Source organism: Neolamprologus brichardi, chromosome 6, assembly GCF_056152115.1.
Source record: "Neolamprologus brichardi isolate AB-2024 chromosome 6, ASM5615211v1, whole genome shotgun sequence".
Taxonomy (NCBI): Eukaryota; Metazoa; Chordata; class Actinopteri; order Cichliformes; family Cichlidae; genus Neolamprologus; species Neolamprologus brichardi.
Window position 1 is genome coordinate 1,795,875 of NC_142109.1, and position 14,429 is coordinate 1,810,303.

At 38.8% G+C, this 14,429-nt stretch overlaps 1 pseudogene; it reads left to right on the forward strand.

Moving 5' to 3' along the window:
• Positions 1 to 926: 926 nt before the first annotated feature.
• On the forward strand, positions 927 to 3,779 carry LOC148102390 (uncharacterized; annotated as a pseudogene).
• Positions 3,780 to 14,429: the final 10,650 nt, after the last annotated feature.

The window sequence follows — 14,429 nt, forward strand, 5'->3', positions numbered from 1 at the left end:
CCCCGCCCACTTAGTTTGATGGGTGAGGTTGACAGATAAAATTATTTCATGGTGAGACCTGAAGGAGTCAACTGTGACAAAATGAATTAATTAAATACACCATTAAATAATTATTTAAATGTGGCAATAATTAATTAAAATGTTAAATAAATAAATAATTAATTAAATGTGGCAATATTTAATTGATTAAATGTGTCATTAATTAATTAAATATGTCAATAATTAATTAAATGTGGCAATAATTAATTAATTACATGTGTCGTAAATATTTAGGTAATTAATTATTTCAGATTTTAATTAATTATTGCCACATGGATGTGTTACGGGGTGGAAGTAGTTTTAGTGTTTTAATCTCTGTGTTGTATCGGTTTGATTGTATAGTATGGTTTTATGCATGTTTGTGTATAGTTTAAATGCTTTTATTTTGAAAAGGTTTTGCTTCCTACCCATCTTATTCAAAGAAATTATCCACATCTGCTCATTCTGCTTAAAAGATGGGCAAGATGGGAGGTGAGTTTAGTGAAAGAGCAAGTGTGGAAGGGACACAAGCATAAAGAGGAGTGCTAGGATAGAGAGTCATTTAACAGAGTCTCTGTTTCACCAGAAGCATCAATATTGTTTAAATGTATGCTTACACACAATTTTCCCTGGTTTGAGTTCAAGAGGAGACATAAATAACTTTGGGATTACATCAAGAAGGACATGATGCACCATTAGATACAAAATTCTGCCAAATCCAATATGTGGAGCTACATACTCTCGCTCCTCTTGGATAAGGGAGTAGCAAAAGTAGCTTTTACTTTGAATCACTTAGATGCATTTTGCACCCTCTTGTTTGATTTGTAAAAAAAGTAAAAAATCCCTTTGATGTAAAACAGTTGCAAACTGAGCCTGTTAATTTTAACTGTCATTTCAGGTAAATAATCATGGCCTCCAGTGGCACTCTTTTATTCATTTTCACTGTCGTCTGCATCAGTGCAGTTAAGAGTGGTAAGTTTATTCATAATCAGAGAACTTTAAGCATAGTATGGTGTTTGGTACTCATGTAACCTCAAATCTAATTTTGCTTTCTTTTCTACAGGATTTTTGAAATTGGAATGCAAAACTAAAAATGTGGGATACTATGGCCAACATTCACTGCTGGAGTGTGTCATCAAAACATCAACAGATGCAACTGATCCAACTATTCGTGTGGTTGCTTGGAAAAAACTGACCTCTTCCGAAGACGAAGGTGATCTCCTGTTGGGTTTCAATAGAGGGAGATTGGACCGGCCAAAGCGAGGCTACAGGTTTGCTGAACCATTATGGGACGAGAGGAACATGAATGTATCTCTGCTCATAACCAACACTGCAGTGGCAGACGATGGAGATTACGAGTGCATAGTGATTACAGACAGTGGTGATGACAGGATGGTCACTACGCTTAAAGTGCAAGGTAAAACTGAAACATTTGACAGCATTTTAGCAAAGATTAATCATCATTTTGAAACAAGATTTTAAGTAAGAAATTGAATTAAATTCTTTTTTTAATCTTTTTATCACATATAAAGGACTTTGGCTATTACATATTATTATTGTTATTATTATTACATCTTATTTTATTTAATTAACAACAAGGTGCAATCTTCATCTTTGTGATTATGTTTTTTTGTCTTTAGCAAAATACAGCACACTACACCTGAGAAAATTGCTGTTGACAGCTTTTACATGTCAGCTATTATAAGAATTACATCTTTTAAAGCTGTTATTTTATTGACATCAAGTTGCAATGTTCAGCTCAGTGATTGTGCTTTCCATTTTGTCTCTCCAGCCAGATACAGTAACTTGACTGTATACTCCATCCATGAGAAAATTGTCCCAAATACAAACATTACCCTGATCTGTGAGTCTCGTGGAGGCTACCAAAAGGGAACACTTCAATGGTTTGATGAAGAGGGTAATGACTGGACAAAAGCTCTGAAATGGAGGTGACACAGTCAGACGATGGTTTGTTTCAACTCACAAGCAGACTCCATTTGTTTAGAGGAATCACTTTCCAGAGGTATACCTGTGTTGTGTTAAATGCCAGTGGAGGCAAAGAGGATGAGTTCATATTTGAAGTGCCAGCACCACCAGGACTACCACCTCCTTCAGGTATACTCTTATTACACAACATTATGCATCACACGTCGTACTTCATATCATAATCAAGCAAACATGCCCATGCCCACAGTGGGTAGGTCTGGGTGAACTGCTCAGCTGTGTGGGCAGGGCAAACCCACACATTCCATATGGGCCTCAAGTGAGTGTGCACATACAGGGTCCAAAGCAGTTTTGCCCTTTGGGGCTCCCAAGAGGGAATTCTGTGGACACCCACAGTTAATGACAAAAACTCATGTGGAGCCCATGAAGAGTAGCTACAGTGAGGAGTTCTTGTGGGCCTCCCCACAGTGCCTCCAGTGCATGGCCCAGGGCTCTGATAGGGGGTATTTGCTGGGATATACAATCAAATATGAGAATTTAACTGTAGAATAAGTTTATATTTGTGTCATATGAGATTGTATCAAAGTAAACAGTAAAGTGTTTCCACATTAAAAAAAATACAAATTGTATTTCAAATTGTTTCAAAATCTGTAAATAAAAAAATGAATCCGATGTTTCTGACCAACATTGTATTGAGCACTTAAAACAGTCTGGTGTTAAAGGCCAGACCAGACTGGCTAATGCTTGTTGTTTTATAGAAAATTCTCCCACCCGTTCATTAACTATCCCAGGCACTCTCCTCACAATCCGTAATTCTATTATCCGTCACAATACTGCAAGTATTTCCTGCCATTTTGTTTTGTTTGTACTCTCTACTTCTACATGATTATTGATTCAAAATGAAGGAAATGTTCAACTTGTACATTCCCCTCTGACAGTTAAAGAGAAATTAATGTAGTTTACTATAGTATAACAGGGAGAACTAAAAGACCAAAAATTATCATGTATTCTTGTGTTTCTTAATTTTAAGGATTAGCTCACTATTTTTTTTTTCTTTTATTGGACAAGGTCCAGAGTCAATAGAGATCTGCAAAATACTTGTCCGTCTGATGGTCACTGGCTCACTGATGGTAGGATTGCTGTGTGTGTTGTTGTTCTACAGATGGCGAGCTCAACGTGAGTACACATTACTCGTTTCCTACCTGATGGATTACACCTGTTTAAATGAACTGTCTTTTAAAGAAGAGTCATAGAAAAATAAATCTAACTGCCCAGAATTATTAATGTTTGAACATATTTAATATTTTATTTTTTCTAAGAATCGAGACCAGCCGTTTAAAACTCCCTTGCAATTTAATTTACCATAAGGTGCTTGCTAGATGTATGCACTGTAACACTGAGAAACAGTGGTGAGTGGCTGTAGTTGTTATATATGGTCAGATTCAGAAAATTGTTTTCAAGGATTAATGAGATATTTAAAAAGTAGCATCTTCAATTCTGAAGGTGTAATCATCACCTGCTTCTTGTAAGCAATAATGACCTGAAAAGAAAATTCATACAGGCAAATGCTGAAGTGAAGAGGAAAAAACTGTAACACCTTTTTTCAGGATGGTAAAATGCACTTCTTTTATTATTTTATTGGATTAAATGAGGCTACTGAAATCTTTAATAAAGTTCAAACAGGTAAAATGCTTTTCTTAAAAGGCATCATGAGCCGTCTCATACAGGTGATAAAATACAAGTATAGATATCTACAGTAAATTTTGTGTGACTTTTTTTTCTCTCTTTTTGACAGAGGTCCAGAAGTGCTCTACTGAACCTCATATGGGTGAGTCTTTGGATATACTGGATTTGCTGCTCTTCTACTTCCTTCCTCCAGTAATACACTGAACATTTCCAGTTTTCCAAGGCCAAGACTTCTGTTTCAGACACTTAGAGCAGTATATCTGTTTCTGCTTGTATGTCCTGAACATCTATATAAACAAAATCTTACACAGTGTTTTAAATCATTCCAGTTGGCCATCATGCAGTTTACAGACCTGAAGTGGATCTGTAGGCAGGTATGTACATCACAGTACAGTCTGTCTGTATTTAACTAATAATGCTTAGTTTTATGACATCATTCAGATTGTGATGTTAAATATTTCTGTAGATTGCACTTCTCACATGTTTACAGGCCACCATATACTGATAAAAATTAGAACATGCGTCAAAATATGTATAAGACAAATACATATCAAAAGTCTAATGCCCTAATGTTCTTTCTTTGTCTCTCAGCAGGAGACACTACACACCAGATGATTATACTGTATCAATAAGGACGTGTAGCAACATGTCCTTATTTGCTATTTGCACTGTGATTTAGCACAGCGGTCCCCAACCCCTCGGGCCTCGGACCGGTACCGGGCCGCGAGACTTGAGGTTCAGGTGTGAAATGTATGGTTTTCAGGGTTTTTATCGGTTTTCAGCGTTATTTTGTTATCGTTTTTATCGTTTACTCGGTTTTCCTGGGTCTTTTCATGTGTGTTATGAATAAATTTCTTTTTTTCGGTACCGGTACTAGTTTTATTTTGTTGTATTTATCCGCGACACCTTAAAGGCCGGTCCATGAAAATATTATCGGGCATAAACCGGTCCGTGGCGCAAAAAAGGTTGGGGACCGCTGCTTTAGCAGACAACCCATAAGACTTTTATTCACTTAAACTCTGTATATAAAGAATGAAATCTTGAGCTTGAAAAAACATCTTTGAATCAAGCCAAGATCAACGAGGCAGGGAACCGTTACAGGCCAAGTTATTTATAAACAATCATACCAGACTAGAGATGCAAGACTTCTGATTTCACTTGGTTGACTGAGGAGATGTTTGTATACATATAACACAATCGTATTGAGTCCATGCAGTAACTGTAGCCCTTGGCAGTTAAACAGCATTTATTCTCACTTTCACTTCTCATGTTTATTATATATTTTGAGGATAGCACCATGTTGTTATGTGTTTATGTATGAGTGTCAATCTGTGTGTGTTGTTCTCAGATGTTACCAATGATAATGATTTTTTTATGGTTTTATAATGCTTTATAAAACATAATAAGGTCACTTAGACAATGATATGTAGAACTGTCTGAGACTCAATAATTGATGGAACTGTATATTTGATCTGTGGTTTGACAGCAGTCAGGAAATGTTGGCCTTACAATTATGATACTATCTGTTAAAATTATCATTTAAGTGTTATTTTGGATTTTTATTGCAATGAATTTGTTATTTTTTAAGCCTTAAATGTCTTTGTTTTTTGTTTATTTTCTTTTTGTTTTTTTAATTGTCATATCTCTTCAAGTTGCACACTACCCTTTACTTATAGAGAACATGTAGACATAGAAAATTTCATATTCTTTTTCTAACCACTGGTAAATTCATGTCCTTGCCACCCATCACATGATTCTTTGAAATACATAACATGTGATGACTTTTTGTGTGTGTGTGTGTGTGTGTGTGTCCCATAAAACTGCTTATGTAATTTTTCACAGTTGTACTTTGCAAGTTATTTGCCAAACCAACTGACTCTACACAGCTTTGGTCAGTAAATTTTTTGTTTCATTTTTTTTTTTTCATCTAATAGGAGCTTGAACAAAAGCTCTAATAACTAATTAGATACTAATTTAATAACTCTAATAGGTTTGTGTTGCCCTGACATCATGGTATATCTCACAGCAGAAAGTACTAATTTAAGAGCAGTAAAAATTAAGAAAAACACAATACAATAGGATAAGCTAAAATTGAATACAGGGCTCGAGACTAACTTTTTGCCACGGTTGACTGGTGCTTCATAGCAATGTCAATAAACTGGTGCGCCTTTTTTCTTAGGCGCACCAGCAATAGAGTTAGGTGCACCCAAATTTTTCAACCGCATCGCTTAACACCGCAGTTTTACATGTGCACTTTTTCTGGGGGGAAATTGCTGTATACAGACAATATCAATTTGTAAATGACTAAATAACTATATAACTAACTAAATATAACTAACTACTAAATAACTAACAATCTTGTCAACACAAAGTTCTTTATTTGGAGCACATTTCTGCAAGAAAGATAAGATAAGAAGTGCTTGTGCTTAAAGTGCCTTGACACTCTTTGGCAATTTTATAGACAATGTTAAATTTAATCACCACATCAGCCTGTTTGCTGCTGCCTGCCGCTGAAAGGCAGTGGGGATAGGAGACACTTTGGCAGTGCATTTATCGCAGCACATAATGTGTTTTGTGATAGTCTGTGCTTTTTTAGCGTTCAGAGACTAATGGCTCCGTGTCAGAGACCTGGCTATGAATTTCAGATGGATCAGGCCTTAACTTAACAAAAAGTTATCAATAGTTCTTTTCATCTTTTCTTTTTACCCACAGCTACATCCACTTTTGTCAGGCCTAGGCTACCCACTAGGGCTGGGTAACATCACTGATTTCTACAATCCATTCGATTCCGATTCACAAGGTCCTGATTCAATTCAATTCAATTTTGCATCAGACAGTTAGAAATATTATAATTCTGATCATTTATCAGTACTGATACATGTGAGACTTCATCAGAGGTGTGAACATCACAGCAGATGCCTTTGTGTGAAAGTAACTGAGAATAAAACACAGAAAAGCATGAAGGAGATTTTCCTGGCCTGGCTTTTTGTAGGAGATAACCTTCAAATAATTCTGCAATTTTGTGCATTTCTGCAAGTATTGAACAGCAGAAATGAGGCTTTCTTATCCGTGGTCATTTAAGTAAAAAACAAAACAAAACACAGCAGCCGACAGCACTGTAAACAACGTTAGACTGGTGACCCAGCCACACTCAAGCACGTCTTGGTTGGTTGTAGGATTAGCCTTACTCAGGGCAGCTACACATGGAGACACAACCAGGTCCAGAGAAAGTTGAGTGCAAAAGAAAATCCATCAACGCTCAACTTTTCACGAACCAAGAGGAGCATCAGTTTTCATCAGTATTTGTCTGGGAGGGAGACAAGCCGAGGACGAGCCCCTCAACCACTGGACCTGGGCCCTCTGAAGGTTGGCAGGGATTGGCAGATGCAAGTGGACTTGGATCAGAGGCTAATTTTTCCCACAGAGATTGTAACAGCTACTCTGCGACCAGATGTCATCCTTTGGTCTAACTCCCCAAAACTTGTGTATGGCATTGAGCTGACGATACCATGGGAGGAAGCAATTCAATTCAATTCAATTCAATTCAATTTTATTTATATAGCGCCAAATCACAACAAAAGTCGCCTCAAGGCGCTTCATAGATACAGAGAAAAACCCAACAATCATATGACCCCCTATGAGCAAGCACTTTGGCGACAGTGGGAAGGAAAAACTCCCTTTTAACAGGAAGAAACCTCCGGCAGAACCAGGCTCAGGGAGGGGCGGCAATCTGCTGCGACCGGTTGGGGTGAGAGAAGGAAGACAGGATAAAAGACATGCTGTGGAAGAGAGACAGAGGTTAATAACAGATATGATTCAATACAGAGAGGTCTGTTAATACATAGTGAGCGAGAAAGGTGACTGGAAAGGAAAAACTCAATGCATCATGGGAATCCCCTGGCAGCCTACATCTATTGCAGCATAACTAAGGGAGGATTCAGGGTCACCTGGTCCAGCCCTAACGATATGCTTTAGCAAAAAGGAAAGTTTTAAGCCTAATCTTAAAAGTAGAGATAGTGTCTGTCTCCCGAATCCAAACTGGAAGCTGGTTCCACAGAAGAGGGGCCTGAAAACTGAAGGCTCTCCCTCCCATTCTACTTTTAAATACTCTAGGAACAACAAGTAGGCCTGCAGAGCGGGAGCGAAGTGCTCTAATAGGGTGATATGGTACTACAAGGTCATTAAGATAAGATGGGGCCTGATTATTTAAGACCTTGTATGTGAGGAGCAGGATTTTGAATTAAATTCTGGATTTAACAGGAAGCCAATGAAGGGAAGCCAAAACAGGAGAAATATGCTCTCTCTTTCTAGTCCCTGTCAGGACTCTTGCTGCAGCATTTTGGATTAGCTGAAGGCTTTTCAGTGAGTTTTTTGGACATCCTGATAATAATGAATTGCAGTAGTCCAGCCTGGAAGTAATAAATGCATGAACTAGTTTTTCAGCGTCACTCTGAGAAAGGATATTTCTAATTTTAGAGATGTTGCGCAAATGGAAGAACGCAGTCTTACATATTTGTTTAATATGTGCGTTGAAGGACATATCCTGGTCAAAAATGACTCCAAGGTTCCTCACAGTGTTACTGGAGGCCAAGGTAATGCCATCCAGAGTAAGAATCTGCTTAGATACCATATTTCTAAGCTTTTCAGCGCCGAGTACAATGACCTCAGTTTTATCTGAGTTAAGAAGCAGAAAGTTTGTGGCCATCCAAGTCTTTATGTCTTTAAGACATTCCTGCAGTTTAACTAATTGGTGTGTGTTATCTGGCTTCATGGACAGATAGAGCTGGGTGTCATCTGCATAGCAGTGAAAATGTATGCTATGTCTTCTAATGATGCTGCCTAGGGGAAGCATGTATAATGTAAACAGAATTGGTCCTAGCACTGAACCCTGTGGAACTCCATAATTAACCTCAGTGTGTGAAGAGGACTCTCCATTTACATGCACAAATTGGAGTCTATTAGATAGATATGATACAAACCACTGCAGTGCAGTACCTGTAATACCTACAGCATGTTCTAATCGCTCTAATAGGATATTATGGTCAACAGTATCGAATGCTGCACTAAGGTCAAGAAGGACAAGCACAGAGATGAGTCCACTGTCAGAGGCCATAAGAAGATCATTTGTAACCTTCACTAAAGCTGTTTCTGTGCTGTGATGAACTCTGAAACCTGACTGAAACTCTTCAAATAAACCATTCCTCTGCAGATGATCTGTTAGCTGTTTGACAACTACTCTTTCAAGGATTTTTGATATGAAAGGAAGGTTGGAGATTGGCCTATAATTAGCTAAGACTGCTGGGTCTAGAGATGGCTTTTTGAGTAAAGGTTTAACTACAGCCACCTTGAAGGCCTGTGGTACATAGCCGATTATTAGAGATAGGTTGATCATATATAAGATCGAAGAATTAATCAATGGCAGGACTTCTTTGAGCAGTTTTTTAGGAATGGGGTCTAAAAGACACGTTGATGGTTTGGAGGAAGTAATTATTGAAGTTAACTCAGAAAGATCGATTGGAAAAAAAGAGTCTAACTTAACATCAATGGAACTAAGAGTAGCTGTAGATAATATTACATCTGTGGGATGATTATTGGTAATTTTTTCTCTAATGATAAAAATTTTATTTGTGAAGAAGTTCATGAAGTCATCACTAGTTAACGTTAAAGGGATGGTTGGCTCAAAAGAGCTCTGACTTTTTGTCAGCCTGGCTACAGTGCTGAAGAGAAACCTGGGGTTGTTCTTATTTTCTTCGATCAGTGATGAGTAGTAAGCTGTTCTGGCTTTGCGGAGGGCTTTCTTATAAAGCAACAAACTATTTCTCCAGGCTAAATGATGATCCTCTAAATTTGTGACACGCCATTTCCTCTCCAGATTACGAGTCATCTGCTTTAGGGTACGTGTTTGAGAATTATACCACGGGGTCAGGTACTTCTGATTAGAGACCTTAGTTTTCACTGGAGCTACAGTATCCAGAGTCGTACGTAGTGAGGAGGTGAAATTATTAACAAGATAATCGACCTCTGTTGGGGTAGCGTTCAGATAGCTGCTCTGCTCTGTGTTGGTACAGGGCATTGACGATGATAACAGTGGCTGGATTATATTCTTAAACTTAGTTACAGCGCTTTCAGAAAGACATCTACTTTGATAAAGTCCACTCTCCACTGCTGCATAATCAATTATTGTAAATGTAAATGTTATCAAGAAATGATCAGACAGGAGAGGGTTTTCAGGAAACACAGTTAAATGTTCAGTTTCTATGCCATATGTTAAAACAAGATCTAGAGTGTGATTAAAGTGGTGGGTGGGTTCTTTTACATTTTGAGAGACACCAATTGAGTCTAACAACAGATTAAATGCCATGTTGAGGCTGTCATTTTAAGCATCTACATGGATGTTAAAATCACCCACAATAATTATTTTATCTGAGCTCAGAACTAAATTAGATATAAAGTCTGAGAAATCAGACAGAAACTCTGTGTAAGGCCCAGGTGGACGATAGATGATAACAAGTAAGACTGGTTTCTGAGTTTCACAGCTGGGGTGGACAATGTTAAGCATCAGGCTTTCAAATGAATTAAAAGTCTGTCTTGGTCTTTCATTAATTAATAGACTGGTGTGAAAAATTGCTGCCACACCGCCCCCTCGACCTGTGCTTCGAGATTTCTGGTAGTTAGAATGACTCGGGGGTGTTGATTCATTTAAACTAACATAATCATCCTGCTGCAACCAGGTTTCTGTAAGGCAGAGTAAATCAATTTGTTGATCAATTATTAAGTCATGTACTAACAGAGACTTGGAGGAGAGAGACCTAATATTTAATAATCCACATTTCACTGTTTTACTCTTTGGTTCAGATGTGGATACTGTATTGTTCTTTCTTTGTAATTGTTTATGTTTAAGTTGTTTGTTGCTGGTTTTTAGTTTGTTTTTTGTCTTTTTGGAAGCAGACACAGTCTCTATGGAGATGGGTTTTTGGGGGGGTAGCAGGAGGAGGGAAGCTGCAGAGAGGCGTGTAAGACTGCAACTCTGCTTCCTGGTCCCAACTCTGGATAGTCATGTTTTGAGGGGTTTAATAAATTTGTCCATATTTCTAGAAATGAGAGCTGCTCCATCCAAAGTGGGATGGATGCCGTCTCTCCTAACAAGACCAAGCTTCCTCCAGAAGGTTTGCCAATTATCTATGAAGCCCACATCATTTCTGGGACACCACTCAGACAGCCAGCAATTTAAGGAGAACATGCGGCTAAACATGTCACTCCTGGTCTGATTGGGGAGGGGACCAGAGAAAACTACAGAGTCCGACATTGTTTTGGCAAAGTTGCACACCGATTCAATATTGATTTTAGTGACCTCCGATTGGCGTAACCGGGTGTCATTACTGCCGAGTGTCATTATTTCCTTCAATGTCGCCTGCTCTGGCCCCTGGAAGACAATTGACTATGGTTGCCGGTGTCTCTAGCTTCACATGTCTGAGAACAGAATCACCAATTACCAGAGTTTGACCCCCGGCGGGTGTGTCACCGAGTGGGGAAAAATGGTTAGACACATGAACGGGTTGGTGGTGTACCTGGGGCTTCTGTTTAGGACTATGCTTCCTCCTCACCGTTACCCAGCCGCCCTCTTTCCGCAGCTGCTTGGGATCTGCCGGGGAACAGCTAGCGGGGCCTACGCTATCTTCGGCTGCACCAGCTACAGGGGCCTGGCTAGCTAAGGGTGAGTGAAGGGTGCGAAGCCGAGTCTCCAATTCAGTAATCCTGGTCTCCAGAGCTGCAAATATGCTACATTTGTTACAGATATCATTACTGCTAAAGGAGGCCGAGGAGTAACTAAACATCTGACACAATGAGCAAGAAAGTGCAGGAGGGACAGGTGAAGTAGCCATGGTGCTAACGAGTTGGCTACGAGCTAAGCTAGCGAAACAGTACAGAGACAGTGAGTGAATACTTTGGCTATAAATTAGGTAGTGAGTACACAGAAAGTGTGCTTCGGAATTCGGAAAATTGAATTGAATTGAATTGGATGAAGCACGTGAAGATTATACTATGAAAAAAGAATGTATTTAAAAGTTGTTAATTAAACTGCTAAGCAAATAAGCTACTCAATTCAGGAGGCATTTGAGCGCAAGAAGCTGCTGTATGCCAACCTGGCAGCTGAGGCGGAGGACAGAGGCTGGAAGATCAAGGTGCGCCCGGTGGAAGTGGGATGCAGGGGCTTTGTTGCCAGTACAACAGCAAAACTGCTTAGAGAGATTGGGATCAGAGGACAGGCGAACAGCAGGCTATAAGAGAATTAGCTAACACTGCTGAGAGGACCAGACACTGGTTCCACTCTTCTCCCCTCTGCTCTTCTTACCTTTTCTGGGAGGCAGTGAGGACGTAGAGCGTACAGTCCGTTCTGGAGGGGAGGTGTGAGAAGCCAGATCAGGCGCTCCCCTCTGCTCTCTCCTATCTTATCTGACTTACTTGTATTACTTCTCTCTATCACCTTTTCTGTTCCTTTTGAAGAAATGAGGCTCCATAAATGTTAAAGACGTAAGTATCTCTCAGTTGCATTGTATAGATAGAATAAACTGTAGAAAACTAAACAGCAGAAATAGAACTGGAACTGATTTAATAGAACTGGAACAAAGAAATGTTCTCGAGCTAGCCCTGGCTTGGGACCTTCCAGGTGTCACACAAACCAATAGAAAGTGGCTGTATGAACGTCTGCTATTCCACGCTGTTAGTACTGACTTACTCTCCCCAATAAATTTTAAATAGAAAAGCACATCAAACCTTTGGAGGTGAATAAGTAAATTTTTCATATTCATGTTCAAATGCTTTTAGTAGTACAGTGGATGTTCTTTAAGTAATTAACATTTAAAGTGTGTGTCACTTTAAGGACTTCACGATCCCTTGTCCTTCATGTTTCTCTGTGTACCCTCTGTTCTGTGTAAGTCTGTGTCTGCATGTTTGAGTTTACCTCTGTGTCTTTCCGACACATCACTATACTGTTGGCATCAGGACCAGCAGTCAACCTGATGATCTTCATTATGACTGAGCTCAGTAAAAATAAGACCACACACAGCAGATCTGTGTCAAGCTAACTAGCCATAGCGGTCAGATGTCCTCTTCTGTCGTGGGCTTCGCAATAATAACTCCCACTATGTCAAGTCTGAAGTCAGTGAAGTTTCCTCATGATGCTTCTGCTGAAGTCTTCATTCTCCTTGTACCTGGTATAATTAGCTGCTTTGTTAGTATTGCTAAAGAGTCTGAACTGCTCTGTGTGGGGAAGCTTTGGAGCATCTGGGGGACAATATGAGGAGAAACAAATTAATATGAGATAAGAGTTTGTTCTCTTTTTTCTTTCTAGATGCCAATTATGCTTAAGTAAAGGCTGTGGAGGACCAGGAGTTGAGCTCATCAAAATAAAGCATGTATGGATTAATAATTATTTGTACTTTAAAAAAATACTTTAATGACTTAATTTACTATAATTCTCTTTATTTAGTAAAATAACTAAACTATGTAAATGATTAGCAAAGATTTAGGGGTGCATTTATACATAGAATGATAAAGATATCAAACATCTGTTAGGGTGTTAATAAAACCTCTGTCCCTGGATTAAACTGGGATGTTACTGCATTACATTAAGAAGCTCCTAAATAACTGGCTCATCCTTGATGTAACTCTTCATTCAGAAACTTGGATAAAAAATGCTGTCTTCATTGTAAAATGCATCAACTAATTATTTATTGTTAAGTATTAATTCATGAAAAGCTTTATCTCAATGAATACAACTCTCCTGGCCACCCACTGAACCATCAATCAAAATTGCGCTGCTCAAAAAAATTAAGCAAACCTTTGATCATCACAGTACAACACCAACTCATTTAAGCTTTAGAGATATCATTGTGTCCAGTTACAAAGCATAAACCATTGTGAATCCATAGTGGTGTACAGTCGTGGCCAAATGTTTTGAGATTGACACATATATTGGTTTTTCCAAAGTTTGCTGCTTCAGTTTTGATGATAGCAATTTGCAGATACTCCAGAATGTTATGAAGATGATCAGACGGATTGCAAAGTCCTTCATTGCCATGAAAAAAACCCCCATTTCCATTGCATTTCATTGCTGCCATAAAAAGATCCGTTGAGATCATTTCAATAATCTTCTCGTTACCTCGGGTGAGAATGTTGATGAGCACAAGGCCGGAGATCATTATGTCAGCTGATTGAGTTAGAATAGCAGATTGGATGTGTTAAAAGGAGGGCGACGCCTAAGATCATTGTTGTTCCTGTTCACCATGGTTACCTGCAAAGAACCACGTAGCAGCATGCCAGGGCGAATTGGAGAGGTCAACACTGCACGTATTGACTCTTTGCATAAATGTGATGCAATTGTCAATAAAAGCCTTTGAAACCTATCACGTGCTTGTAATTACACCTCAGTACATCACAGAAACAACTGACACAAAGATCTAAAAAGACTGAAGTTGCAAAATTGGTGAAAACTAATATTTTTGTCATTCTCAAAACATTTGGCCACAACTGTAGTAGTAGTGTTATACTGTGATGACTGCAGCGATTTGTGTAATATAACGAAAAGCAGAGAAAATATGCATAAAGATGTCCAAAAAGCTCATGAATATGTAAAAAGAATCTGTTGGGCCTGGGTACTTTTACCCCTCACCATGAATGTTTGAGTGCGGTTGCTTAAATTTGATCTGAAATTACTTTTCTATGCTTCGTCCTTCTTCCTCTCAACTTTTGAGTCAATTTCTTTAGCAATAAAGTTTAAT